The 12,858-nt window shown below is 37.3% G+C and overlaps 1 protein-coding gene across 9 annotated transcripts in view; it reads left to right on the forward strand.

Annotated features, from left to right (window-relative positions):
• TENM3 (teneurin transmembrane protein 3) overlaps window positions 1-12,858 on the forward strand; it is a 1,282,904-nt gene that overhangs the window by 626,741 nt on the left and 643,305 nt on the right. The window lies entirely within an intron of this gene.

Raw genomic sequence — 12,858 nt, forward strand, 5'->3', positions numbered from 1 at the left:
GCCCATCATCCATCCTCCCCTCCCTCCCACCCCCCCATCAACCCTCAGTTTATGCTCAGTTTTTAAGAGTCTCTTGTGTTTTGGCTCCCTCCCTCTCTAACCTTTTTCCCCCCTGCCCTATGGTCTTCTGGTAAGTTTCTCAGGATCCACATAAGAGTGAAAGCATATGGTATCTGTCTTTCTCTGTATGGCTTATTTCACTTAGCATAACACTCTCTAGTTCCATCCACGTTGCTACAAAAGGCCATATTTCATTCTTTCTCATTGCCAAGTAGTATTCTGTTGTGTATATAAACCACAATTTCTTCATCCATTCATCAGTTAATGGACATTTAGGCTCTTTCCATAATTTGGCTATTGTTGAAAGTGCTGCTATAAACATTGGGGTACAAGTGCCCCTATGCATCAGCACTCCTGTATCCCTTGGGTAAATTCCTAGCAGTGCTATTGCTGGGTCGTAGGGTAGGTCTATTTTTAATTTTTTGAGGAACCTCCACACTGTTTTCCAGAGCGGCTGCACCAGTTTGCATTCCCGCCGACAGTGCAAGAGGGTTCCCGTTTCTCCACATCCTCTCCAGCATCTATAGATAGTCTCCTGAGATTTGTACATTTTAGCCACTATTTTCAAGGAGCATAAATCAAAGTTATTAGAGCCACTTTGAATTTGTTTTGATACTTTCTGTACTTTATCATAATCAGATATAGTACGAGGAAAATGAGTGGCATAACTTTTTATTTTGTACATTAACCCCTCCAGTAGCTTGAATCTCTTATGAGACCTGCCAGCTTATAGGCGAGCTCACGATATTAGCACGTGCGCCACTGCAGTGGGTACCCCCCATTCACTGTCCGTATCTTACTCTTACCCACCGCCTCATCAGAAGTTACAGAAAACTTTTTATCTGCTGCTAAAATGTCTAAGGTTGTGGCGATTCACATTCAGATCTGTAAAACACCTATATTATGAAGTTTTGATGGTGAGGCTTTAATAAGGGCACTTGAGATACAGGCAGTTTGTCCTTTCTTTCATGGAAGCTATTAGGCCAAAGCAACTGAATCAGGGTCACTGCTTCCTCTATAAAAAGGTAGAAAGAGAAATACGAGCTGGTCTTGTGATTCATCCAAACAACTGTACTCGCAAGATAATGCAATTCACTCATTTTATAAAAATGTATTAAACGTTTCACTACTCTAGGCATTTTGCTCAGTCCTGGGAGTATGGAAAGAGGAACACAGATCCCCTCCCTTCCGAGAGCTTGTAGGCTAATATAGGCAGGGATGGGTAGATCATAGAAGCAAACAATCCCAAATATATTGGACAATTGCTATTCAAAAGGGAGTAAAGACAAAATCGAGAAGTCGCACCATTACAACTACTCGCAAGACTAAAAATATAATCTCTGAAGTCTTTCTGCTCATGTGCTTTTTATTAAGCAACCTGGGGACTGTCATTATTAATTATTTCAACTAAGAAATATTTTTATTCTTGTTTTCATTTCATCACGATATACAAAATTTAGCATCAAAGAAGCATATTAATGATCATATTTAACTCTATTATACCCAAAGTATTTTATGGTCTACTAATATTTCCAATATTAATATTTCATTAGCGTGACAATCATACTAGCTTTGGAATCTGAAGTTAATTGATACACTCAACATATTAGGTCCCAGTTCTACAAAATACCCATTTAGCAAATGGAATTTTGGATGATTACCCCAACATTTTGACAAGAAGTATTTCATATGAGGTTGGTGCACATATAGGGAAATGCTAGAATTTATGTAGAAGCAGTGAGGTTTAGACAATGTAAACAAATAGTCTCAGGTACTGATTCATTCTTACCACAACAGAAAACAAAAGTCACACTTAACCTCACACACTATGAAAGCAACCATGATTAATTAGAATGTTGGGGGAAAGAACTGATAAGAAAATCAATGCTTTTCAGCACAAAGACAAGGTAAAAAGAGATACACTATTGCTTCCCAGGTGTGTCTACAGTAGTGCAGCCTAGAACAGGTCCACATTTGCACCTTTCAGATGCCTTGGTTATGTGACAGAAGTTGGGACACCATATTAAGGCCTGATTTGCACTTTGCCTCTTGTCCTCAAGATCTGGTTACAGAATGTGCCCTAGAAAAGGTGTTGATGATTTACAAAGGAAGGCGGTCAAATAACGTGACTCGATGAAGCTTAGATGCAGCTCATTAAATCTCATCATCAAGAGTAGAGGTTGGGGATAAAAAGAATATTTTGTGATAGTGAAAGTTACATGAAATTCAAATTTCAGTGACCATGAGTAAAATTTTGTTGACACACAACAATGTTCACTCATTTATATGTTACCTATGATGGTTCTCACACTACTATGGCAGAGCTGAATAGTTGCTATAGAGATCCTATAGCCTGCAAAGACAGAAACTATTTACTATCTGGCCCTTTATAGAAAATGTTTGCTGATCCCTGTTCAAGAATACAGATGATTTGAGCAGCTCTTCTAGTATCTAGAAAGGCTAACCCAGAATTAAGGAATGGGGTTTTTCAATTTGGGCAGGGGGATTAATGGTAATAAGAAAAATCTTGCCATATGTGATGTCAGTATGAGACCTGATGTGCTTTCAAACTAAAATAGTGGAATTCACTAAAGATGTGAGAAGACTGAACAGACACCAGCAACGTGGCATAATTTCTATTTAGGCTTGCCTGAAGAGACAGGGCTGAATCCAATGACCAACCATGATCGAAACTAGAGCAAGTCTGAGACCATTATGACTTACTTAGACTATGGTTAGATTAATATGACTTAGTCTATGATTCTTGTAAAAACGTACAATCTCAGGGCCCTTTAACCAGCGAAGATGCGTAAGTGGTGTTGTTAGCATATTGAAAGCTCCTGTGTCATTTTTGATAAGCCTTCTCAGCTCTCTGCCATCTAAATTATGTCAACCAATAGTGGAATCCAAATTCCAAATGGTTATTGACAATTTTCCTCGTAGTTTCATATGAAAATTATATACATTTCCATTGAAATTTTTGGAATACAAGGACTCTATATTTACAATTTTTTTTTCTTGCTTTCTTCTTTTTTTTAATTAGCATTCTTTCAGAGCCAATTTAGTCTGACAGGTAAATCAGCATTTAGGGACTTTTATTGTTCAGGCACGAATGCCAGCTCCTTTTCCTTGACACATTCTGTGGTACTCTGCTCCCAGAAGCAATAAACCACAATGGTCTCACTCACCGAAGCCTTTTAATTCATGGATCATAGACATGATAAATCATAAGAACTCCTCTGGTGCCTTTTTGTCTAGAATGGCCAGATTCTTGAAAGCCAAATGGAGAACACCTTTTTAAAGGGCATCTACTCAACTGAATAGGGATGTTCATATTCAAGAACAGATTGAAAGTGTTTACAGATGCATGTGCAATAGAAAGATAATACATTTTGAGACACATGTTGACCCCCAAATAGCTATGCTTCCATGGATAGATGACAAAGGAGTTTTTTCCTCACGTACCTTTGGGATTCTGCTACCATCATCCAAAGCCAGTTTTTCCATTTCGTGGAGGAAGCTGCAGGAGGTTCATTTTCTTTTAATGGAAGGTGTTTCGTTCGTTTGGTTTCCACTTTACTGAGATATAATTGACATGCAGTGTTGTGTGATTTTAAGGTGTATAGCATTATTTGATGTACATATATATTGCAAAATGATTACCACAGTAAGATTAATTAACACATCCATCACCTCACATAGTAACACGTGTGTGTGTGTGTGTGTGTGTGTGTGTGTGTGTGGGTGGGTGTGTGGTAAGAACTTTTCGAATCAATTTTCTTAGCAATCTCCAAGTGTGGGATATTGTTAACTATAATTACCATGATATACGTCACATCCCCAGAACTTATTCACACCTGAAGTTTCTGTCTTTAGATCACCATCATTCATTCACCTCGGACCCCCACCCGCTGCCCCTGGCCACCACCCATCTACTCTCTGTTTCCATGAGTTCTTTTTGTTTTTTTTTAAGATTTCACATATAAGTGAGATTATACAGTGTTTGTATTTCTCTGACTTATTTCATTTCGCATAATGCCCACGAGGTCCGTCCATGTTTTTGCAAATAGCAAGATTTCCTTCTTTTTTATGGCGGAATAATAATATTCACATTCGTATATATCCATACCATAGTGTCTTTACCCCTTTCATCCAGTGACAGACGTGGGTTGCTTCCATGACTTGGCTATTGTAGATAATTCTGTAATGAACGTGGGGGTGAAGATACCTTTTGAGTTAGTGTTTTCGTTTCCTTCAGATCAATACACAGAAGCAGAATGGCTGGATCATATGATAGTTTCACTGAAAATTTTGGGAAGACCCTCCATACCGTTTTCCAGAGTGTCTGTACCATATTCCCACCAACAGTGCGCCAGCGTTCCCTCTTCTCCACATCCTGGTCAGAGATTCCTATTGGTTGTCTTTTGCTAACAGCCATTGGAACGGGTATAAAGGCACTACCTCACTGTGCTTTTGATTTGCATTTCCCTGCAATTAGCGATGTTGAGCACCTTATGACGTACCTGCTGGCGTATTGAGATAGAAAAATATCTGTTCAGACCATTTGCCCGTTTTTCAATCATATTACTTTAGTTTTGTTTTTTTCTATGAGTTCCTTATGTATTTTGGATATTAGCCCCTTATCAGGTATATGATTTGCAGATATCTTCTCCCATTCTGTAGGTTACCTTTCTTATTTTGTTGATTAATTCTTGAGCTGGGGGGAAGCTTGTAATTTGATGTAGTCCCACTTATTTATTTTTGCTTTTGTTACTTGTGCTTCTGGTTTCATACCTGAAAATCATTGCTAAGACCAATGTCGAGGACCACTGTCCCTATGTTTTCCTAGAGTTTCATGGTTTCAGGTCTTACATTTAAGTTTTTAATGCATTTTGAGTTAATTTTTTTATGAGTGATGTAAGACAGGAGTCCAGTTTCATTCTTTTGCGTGCAGATTTCCAGTTTTGCAACACCATTTATTGAAGAACTATCTTTTCCCCATTGAGTATTCTTGACTCCCTTGTCAAATAGTAGTGGACCATATACATGTGGGTTTATTTCTGGACTTCTGATCCTATTTCTTTGGTCTGTTTGTTTGTTTTATGCCAGTACTGTACTGTTTTGATCACTAGAGTTTTGCAGTATAGTTTGAAATCAGAAAGTATAAGGGTTCCAGCTTTGTTTTTCTTTTTCAAGATTTCTTTGGCTATACGGGGTCTTTCATGCTTCCATGTAAATTTTAGGATTTGTTTTATTTCTGTAAAGAACTGCATTAGAATTTTGATAAGGCATGTTGATTCTATAGATGGCATTGCATAGTATGGATGTTTTAACAGTACTAATTCTTCCAACCCATGAGCATGGGGTATATTTCCATTTATTTGTATCTTCTTCAATTTCTCCCATCAATGTCTTATAGTTTTTAGTGTACAGAATTTCACCTCCTTGATTAAATTTATTCATAAGCATTTTATGGTTTCTGATGCTCTTGTGAATGTGATTGTTTATTTTTTTCCAGATAGTATGTTGTTAGTATATAAAAACACAATTTTTCTATCTTGATTTTGTATCCTGCAACTTTACTGAATTGGCTTATATCAGTTCTAACACTTCTTAGACAGAGTCTTTAGAGTTTTCTATGTAGAAAGTCATGTCATCTGCAAAAAGAGACAATTTTACTTCTTCTCTTCTAGTCTGGATGCCTTTTATCTGTTTCTCTTGGCTGATTTTTCTGACTATGACTTCTAGTACTATGTTGAATAGGAATGATGAGAGTGGACATCCTAATTTTTGTACCTGATCTTAGAGGACCATTGAGTGTAATGTTAGCTGTGGGCTTGTCATATATGGCTTTTGCTACATTGAGTTGTGTTCCTTCTGTACCCAATTTGTTCAATATCATGAAATGATATTGAATTCTATCAAATGTTTCTCTGCATCTATTGAGATGGTCATATAGTTTTAATCTTTCATTCTATGTGACATATCGCATTCATTGATTGGTGTGTTGAACCATCCTTGCATCTCAGCTGTATCATCACAGTGTATGGTCCTTTTAATGTGTTGTTGAATTTCATAGCATTTTGTTGAGGATTTCTGCATCTATATTCATCAGGGCCTGAAGATTTCCTTACTTATAGTGTCCTTGTCTGGTTTGGTATCAATATAGTGCTGGGTTTATAAAATAAGTTTGGAAGGGTTCCTGATGGAAGACGTCTTAGCAAAACTCAGGGAAGGTCACAAGGTCCAAGTTCTCTTTGCTGTAGCAGACAGCCTCAAGAAGGTATAGTAATAGAGGAAGGACCAGTAAATAATCTGTTGTAAATAGAATTAACACTTAATTCACCTTATCTTTCAGACCATATAGACCCCAAGCTGGGTCACAAGTAACATATTTTCTCAGTACTCTTATAAAATTTTTTTTCAACATTTATTCAGTTTTGAGAGACAGAGTGAAAGAGGGAGAGGGGCAGAGAGAGAAGGAGATACAGAATATAAAGCAGGCCCCAGGCTCTGAGCTGTGAGCCCAGAGCCCAAAGCGGGGCTCGAACTCACAAACTGTGAGATCATGACCTGAGCTGAAGTCAGATACTCAACTGACTGAGCCACCCAGGTGCCCCATATTTTCTCAGTTCTAAAAGTTCTGTCTATAGGGGCACCTGGGTGGCTCAGTTGGTTAAGCATCCAACTTCAGTTCAGGTCATGATCTCGTGGTTCATGAGTTCAAGCCCTGTATGGGGCTGTGTACTGACAGTGCAGAGCCTGCTTGAGATTCTCTCTCTCCCTCTCTCTCTGTCTCTCCCCCGCTCTCACTCTCTCTTTCTCTCTCTCTCTCTCAAAATAAATAAATAATCTTAAAAAATTCTATCTATAAAGCTAGAAAAATTCTATCCATGATATACAGTGTCATAACTCTTTTCCTTTCTTCTATTTTACATCAATAAAATTACTACATTTTTCTCTTTTCTTTCAAATATTGGACTTTCTTTTGACATGACCCCAGATAGTTTGAATTATCTTCCCAGATGAGCTTCCTTGCCCTTTCTTTAGGAGCAATTTTTTAAAGCACGTTCACAGACTGACCCCTCTTCTGTGTTTTCGTCACCTTATGGGGAACACAGATTTTTGTACACAATACTCATCTGACTAAGTTCTTCAGATGAATGTTTTAAAAAAAGTCAGCATCACTAACAGTGTTTTAAAATATTCTGACCCTTTGTAGCATCAAAGTTAATGCTAGTTTATAGGATTTCATTGGGTCTTCACAAAGAAAGTAATCAATGACTATTGACATCCCACAGCACAATAGGCATTAAATTATAGTGTACTTCTCTATGTGTCTGAAAGGATTTTATTTTACCCTTTATTTAATGAAGATTTTTGAGGGGGGGAAAAGGCAAGTTCTGGGTCCCATTTTCCTCAGTGTTCAGTAAGTATCAAGTATAAAATCTATATACAAATTTGGGCACATTTGTTTTACACAATTATTTCATTTTTGCTTTTATGCTAATCGCCTTCCCAGAATCTCCACCGAGTGATGTTCTTGGGGATTAGCTGTTAAGACCTTGGAGTTTCAGCTCGATATCGATTCCTCGTTGGATAAATGCTGTTCACACTTAGTAAAAAGGCCAATATTATTGCTAGTTAAGGAAAGGCTAGGAAGTCGAAGTTCTGATACGGACAGTCTGGATAACATGTTTGTAAGACTTTGTTAATTCCATTTTAACAATGTTATTAAATAAAGACTTCCTTGTCTTCTTCATTTGCAGATCATAAAGTGTATAATGATATTCACATTTTAAAATCTCACTGCTATTCTCAAGGTTAAGGCACATTTATGCTTATAAGAAGCTGGCTTTTAAAATGATTTTAAGATTTGCAAAGTAGTTGGCACAGTTTAATAAAGAGCAATCAACTTTTATCTAGAAGTGACCCACGCTTCCAGAGACATTATTTGAAAAATTATCCCAGTTTGTTTTCTTTGATAAATCATTAGAGATTTCATTTGTTAGCTTCGTTTAAGGAAAGGATTTAACATCCTCGTGTACTTTGCTTCTTTTCTCTCTTGGGTTGTTTTTCTTAAGGTCGTTCCACAATTGAAATGAGTCCACAAAGAAGGGGAAAGGAAGTGTTGCTGTCTTGTAAGGAACTCATAGAGAAGAGATTGAAAGCTGTGTTTTGGGACTAGGAATAGATTCATTGTGTCCTCTCTATTACCAGAGATAATTGAGAGTCGACTGACCTTTGATGAATAATGAATATACACCAAGGCATCTTTTCATATATAAATAAAGATGTTAGATTACTTTCAAGGAAGTAAAATCTTATTACTTTTGTATTTTCTTAAAATATATGCCCACCATATTAGCAGAGTTAGTCAGAAACAAGTCAAACATCAAATAAGTATTATATATAAAATAAGAAGGAGGCAGAGAGAAGGAGGGTGAAGGAGAGGGAGAGAATGAGTGAAAGTTAAATTTTTGCACACTGAAGACATCAAGAAGTGATTCATTCTGGCTACTTTTAACCATTTTGATGGGACTTTCTCTAAATGAACTGTTTCCAATTTTTCTTCTTCTTTTTTTTTTTTTTTTTTTTTTTTTTTTGAGCAGCAGGCCAAAGCTTATTAGAGTATAAGATTAGAAAGGAAGAATAGTAGGAAATCTCTCTTTACAGAGAGGGACATTTGAAAGCGAATGCCTCCTGTTTCCAAATTTCTTAAGAAGAATATGCTGAGGTATATATGTAATTTAACCTTTTCCCAAGAGCATAGGGCCATCATTCTGAATATTGCACAATGACTCTCTTGGAAGATATTGAAGAATGTCCAGATAGTTACCCTTTATAGTAACTGAAGTCAGACAACCCAGCTTTTTTGAATAACTGTTTCCTTTAAAAAAAATATTTTTTGGTTAGTGTTCTTCTTTTCAATGCCTACGGGTAGACTTTTTACTTTTCTGTATCTAAACCACTACATTTTCTAAACCCATATAATCAAGTTTATTAGAAATATATACAGAGTTAAAGAAGTTGCTGAGAAAGAACTTTAGAAGTTCTCATGACTGAAAGCGTAGAATTTTGCCTGGGAACTTTTGACCACCTATTTAAACCACTCAAAACAATTCCTCCCTCCTCCTTGCCCCTCCTTCCTTTCTTTTTCCCTTGGTCATAGTCCAAATTGCCATACCATTGAATTCTATATATGAAGGTATAAACCTGGGCTGGGATTGAGAAAGGTAAAATTATAATAAGGTGACACTAAAGATGATTTATATAGTATATGCATATATAAACTAAGTGACTCTCAGTAAGAAACATATATCTGTATATAAGTGTGCACATATGTAACATATAATTGATGTATGAGTAATATACATTTTTATTAAGTAAAATTAATCATGATGAGAATGAGAGTGAGTGAGAGCCCCTCTTCCTTCACGTCCCCACCAACATTTCGTATTGTCAGTGTTTTAGATTTGGGCCATTCCCATAGGTATGGAGTGGTCTATCACTATTGTTTTACTTTGCAATTCTGTAATGACATATGATGTGAAACATCTCTTCATATGCTAACTTACCATCTAGACATCTTCTTTGGTGAGGTTTCCATTCCGGTTTTGTGCCCAGATTCGTTATTCATCCTCTTATTGTTGAGTATTAAGAGTTCTTCGTAGGTTTTGGATAACAGTCTTTTGCAAATATTTTCTCCCAGTCTGTGGCTAGATAGACTCCTCATTCACATGATGTCTTTTACAGAACAGAAGTTTTCATGTTTGTTTTTGTTTCCATTTTAACGAAGTCTGGCTTATTAATTATTTTGTTCGTGGACCATGTTTTTGATCTGATGTCTAAAAACTCACCACTTTTGCACTCGAGGTCATTTGGTTTTCTGCTATGTCATCTTTGAGGATTTTTGTCGTTCGTGTTTTACATTTAGGTCTATGATCCATTTTGAGTCAACGTCTGTGAAAGGTGTAGGACTGTATCCAAATTCATCTTTTCGCACGTGGATGTTCAGTTGTCCCAGCACCATTTGGTGAAAAGGCAAACTTTGCTCTATTTTATTGCCGTTGATCCTTCATTGAAGATCAGATACCTATATTTATGTGGACTTCTGAGCTTTGTATTCTGTTCCCATTAATCTATTTCTCTATTTTACTACCAGACTGTCTTTGATTACTGTCACTTTGTAGTAAATCTTGAAGTTGGGTAACGTCAGTCCTCCAAGTGTGTTCTTCTCCTTCGATATTGTGTTGATTATTCTGGGTCTTCTGCCTTTCCACAGAAACTTTAGGATCAGTTTATCAATAGCCACAAATTACTTGCTGGGATTTTGATTGGGATTGTGTTGAATCTATAGATCTTACAAGAGTAATTGATTCACATATGTATTGTATACCTGCTTTGTGCCAGCCTCCAACCTGGATGTTTAGGATACTCCTGTGAATAAAACGAAGATCTCTGGTCTCATGATCCGTAACATTCTTGTAAGGGCGACGCAAAAAAATAAACAAATGCATATATGTGAATGTATGCTCTGAACATATATATAACAAATAGGTAAATTATCTGGAATGTCATAAAGTAATAACTATAAAAAGAATAAATACACTATAGCAGAGTGAGATCAAAAGTACCAGTGGTTGGGGAAAGACTGATTTGCAATTTTAAATAAGGCGGTCAAATGAAGCCTGACTGAGAAAAAGAAAACTTGGGTCAAGACTCCAAGGAAGTGACAGAAAGAAGTGAGCATGTCAGTGAAACAGGTGCTGAGCAAGCGAAGGGCCTCGTAACAAGCATGCCCGGTGTGTTTAAGGAACAGCAAGATTAGGATGCGCACAGTGGGATGGAAAAGAAGGAATGTTCTACAAGTTGAGATCAAAGAGGTAACGGGTTCAGATCATGCTGGTCCTTGAAAGTCATTATAGGGACTATGGCTTTTATGCTGAATGACACAGAGAAGCATCCACAGGATTTTGAGCAAAGGCATGATATTATTTGACGTCTACTTTAAAAAATTCACCCTGGCTCCTGGGTTGAGAATCGACAGTAAGGGGCAAGTGTAGATACAGAAAAAATAGTTAGGAGGCTATTATAATAACATAGGCAAAAGATTATTGTAGCTCAGCGTAATAAGAGTGGAAGTGTAGGATAGACTAAAATCTAGATTTATTTTTAAGGTAGAGCTACAAATTATTTCCTTACAGGTTAGAGGAGGAGGGAGAAAGAGGAGGGAGTGAAGGAGAGAGAGAGGGAAAGGAGTCCACCAAAAGTTTGGGCTAGAGTCACTGAAAGTTGAAAGTGCCATTGGCTGAGATAGGAAAGACTGCAGAGGGAGTAGATTTTATAGTTCAGGAGTACTGTTTTGCACATATTTATTTGAGTTTATCTATTCAGGCAACCAAGTAAAAATGATGAGTAGAGGGGTGCCTGGATGGCCCAGTTGGTTAAGTGTCCAAATCTTGATTTTGGCTCAGGTCATGATCTTGCTGTTCATGGGTTTGAGCCCCACGTTGGGCTCTGAGCTGACAGCTGCTTGGGATTCTCTCTCTCTTCCTCCCTCCCTGCCCCTCCCGTACTCTTTCTCTCTCCCTCCCCCTCTCTCTCTCTCCATCTCTCTCTCTCAAACATAAACAAGTAAACTTAAAAAAATGTTGAGTGGGTAACTGCATATATGAATCTGAATTTAAGGAGAGAGAGAGAGAGAGATCTGAACTTGAAATATCAACATGGGATGTGTCGGCATATAAATGGTACTAAAGCCTTGAGACTGAGAGTTTCCCAAGGATATGAGTCTAGAAAGATAAAGAAAGAGGAATGAGAACTGATACTCCAAAATTAAAAGGTTAAGAATAAGTATCAGCGAGGGAGCCTGAAGTGGAGTGGCCAGTGAGAATTGGTGTCTTGAAAACGGAAAATCTGTCAAGGAGAGGTTAGGGGCAAGCTGGCAAATGCTTTTGGTGAATTCAAGGAAAATGAAGACCGAGGATTGACCTTGGGATCAGCAACGTGGAGATCTTTGGCAACCTTGACCAGAGTGGTTTCTTGAAATGGCAAGAATGAAAGCTTGATTGCATTTAAGGAGGATGTAAATAGAGCCTTTGAAGACATCAGGTGTAGGCAATATTTAAGGATTTTTCCTAATTAATTAAATTAAATTAAAAAGAGGCAACAGCTAGCAGGGGACTCAAGATATGGCTTGTTGTTGTCGTTATTTCTTTTTTTTTAAGATGGAAGAAATAACTATCCTTCTAGTATAATAGCCAAAACTAAGCAACATGATAATATTGATGAAAGGGTAAAATTGCTTATAGTACAGTATGATAACATATTTTGGGGGCATTGGAAGCCTCTATCTAAAGAAATTATTAATTAGTGACAAAGTAAGATCTACTCTGCAAATTCACCCCTTTCCTTTGCATCTCATTCAAAATTCTGACCCACGTAAGAATGATACCAGCTGAACACCGATCGCTTATCTGATTAAAATAACTAGCACTGAAGTCTGCATTAGGTTTCACATACCATCTGAAGTCAATTATATTTTCAAAGATTTACCATAAAATGCATCTCTAATCATAAGATAATTTTGAGTGACATTTTGGACCACTTGAAACATTACTCATTCCATATTTAGCTTTTCAGAAAGTTAAATAGATTCAGTCAGCATTGTTATCTAGAGTAAAAATGCCCCAGCCTCAACCCTAGACCCAGGAGCCAGATTGAAAACTGTAAAATGAAAACATGGTTCACACTTCTCCAGCACACCCATGGCTAAACTCATCCCCACCGTAAGTG

Source organism: Leopardus geoffroyi, chromosome B1 (assembly GCF_018350155.1).
Source record: "Leopardus geoffroyi isolate Oge1 chromosome B1, O.geoffroyi_Oge1_pat1.0, whole genome shotgun sequence".
Taxonomy (NCBI): Eukaryota; Metazoa; Chordata; class Mammalia; order Carnivora; family Felidae; genus Leopardus; species Leopardus geoffroyi.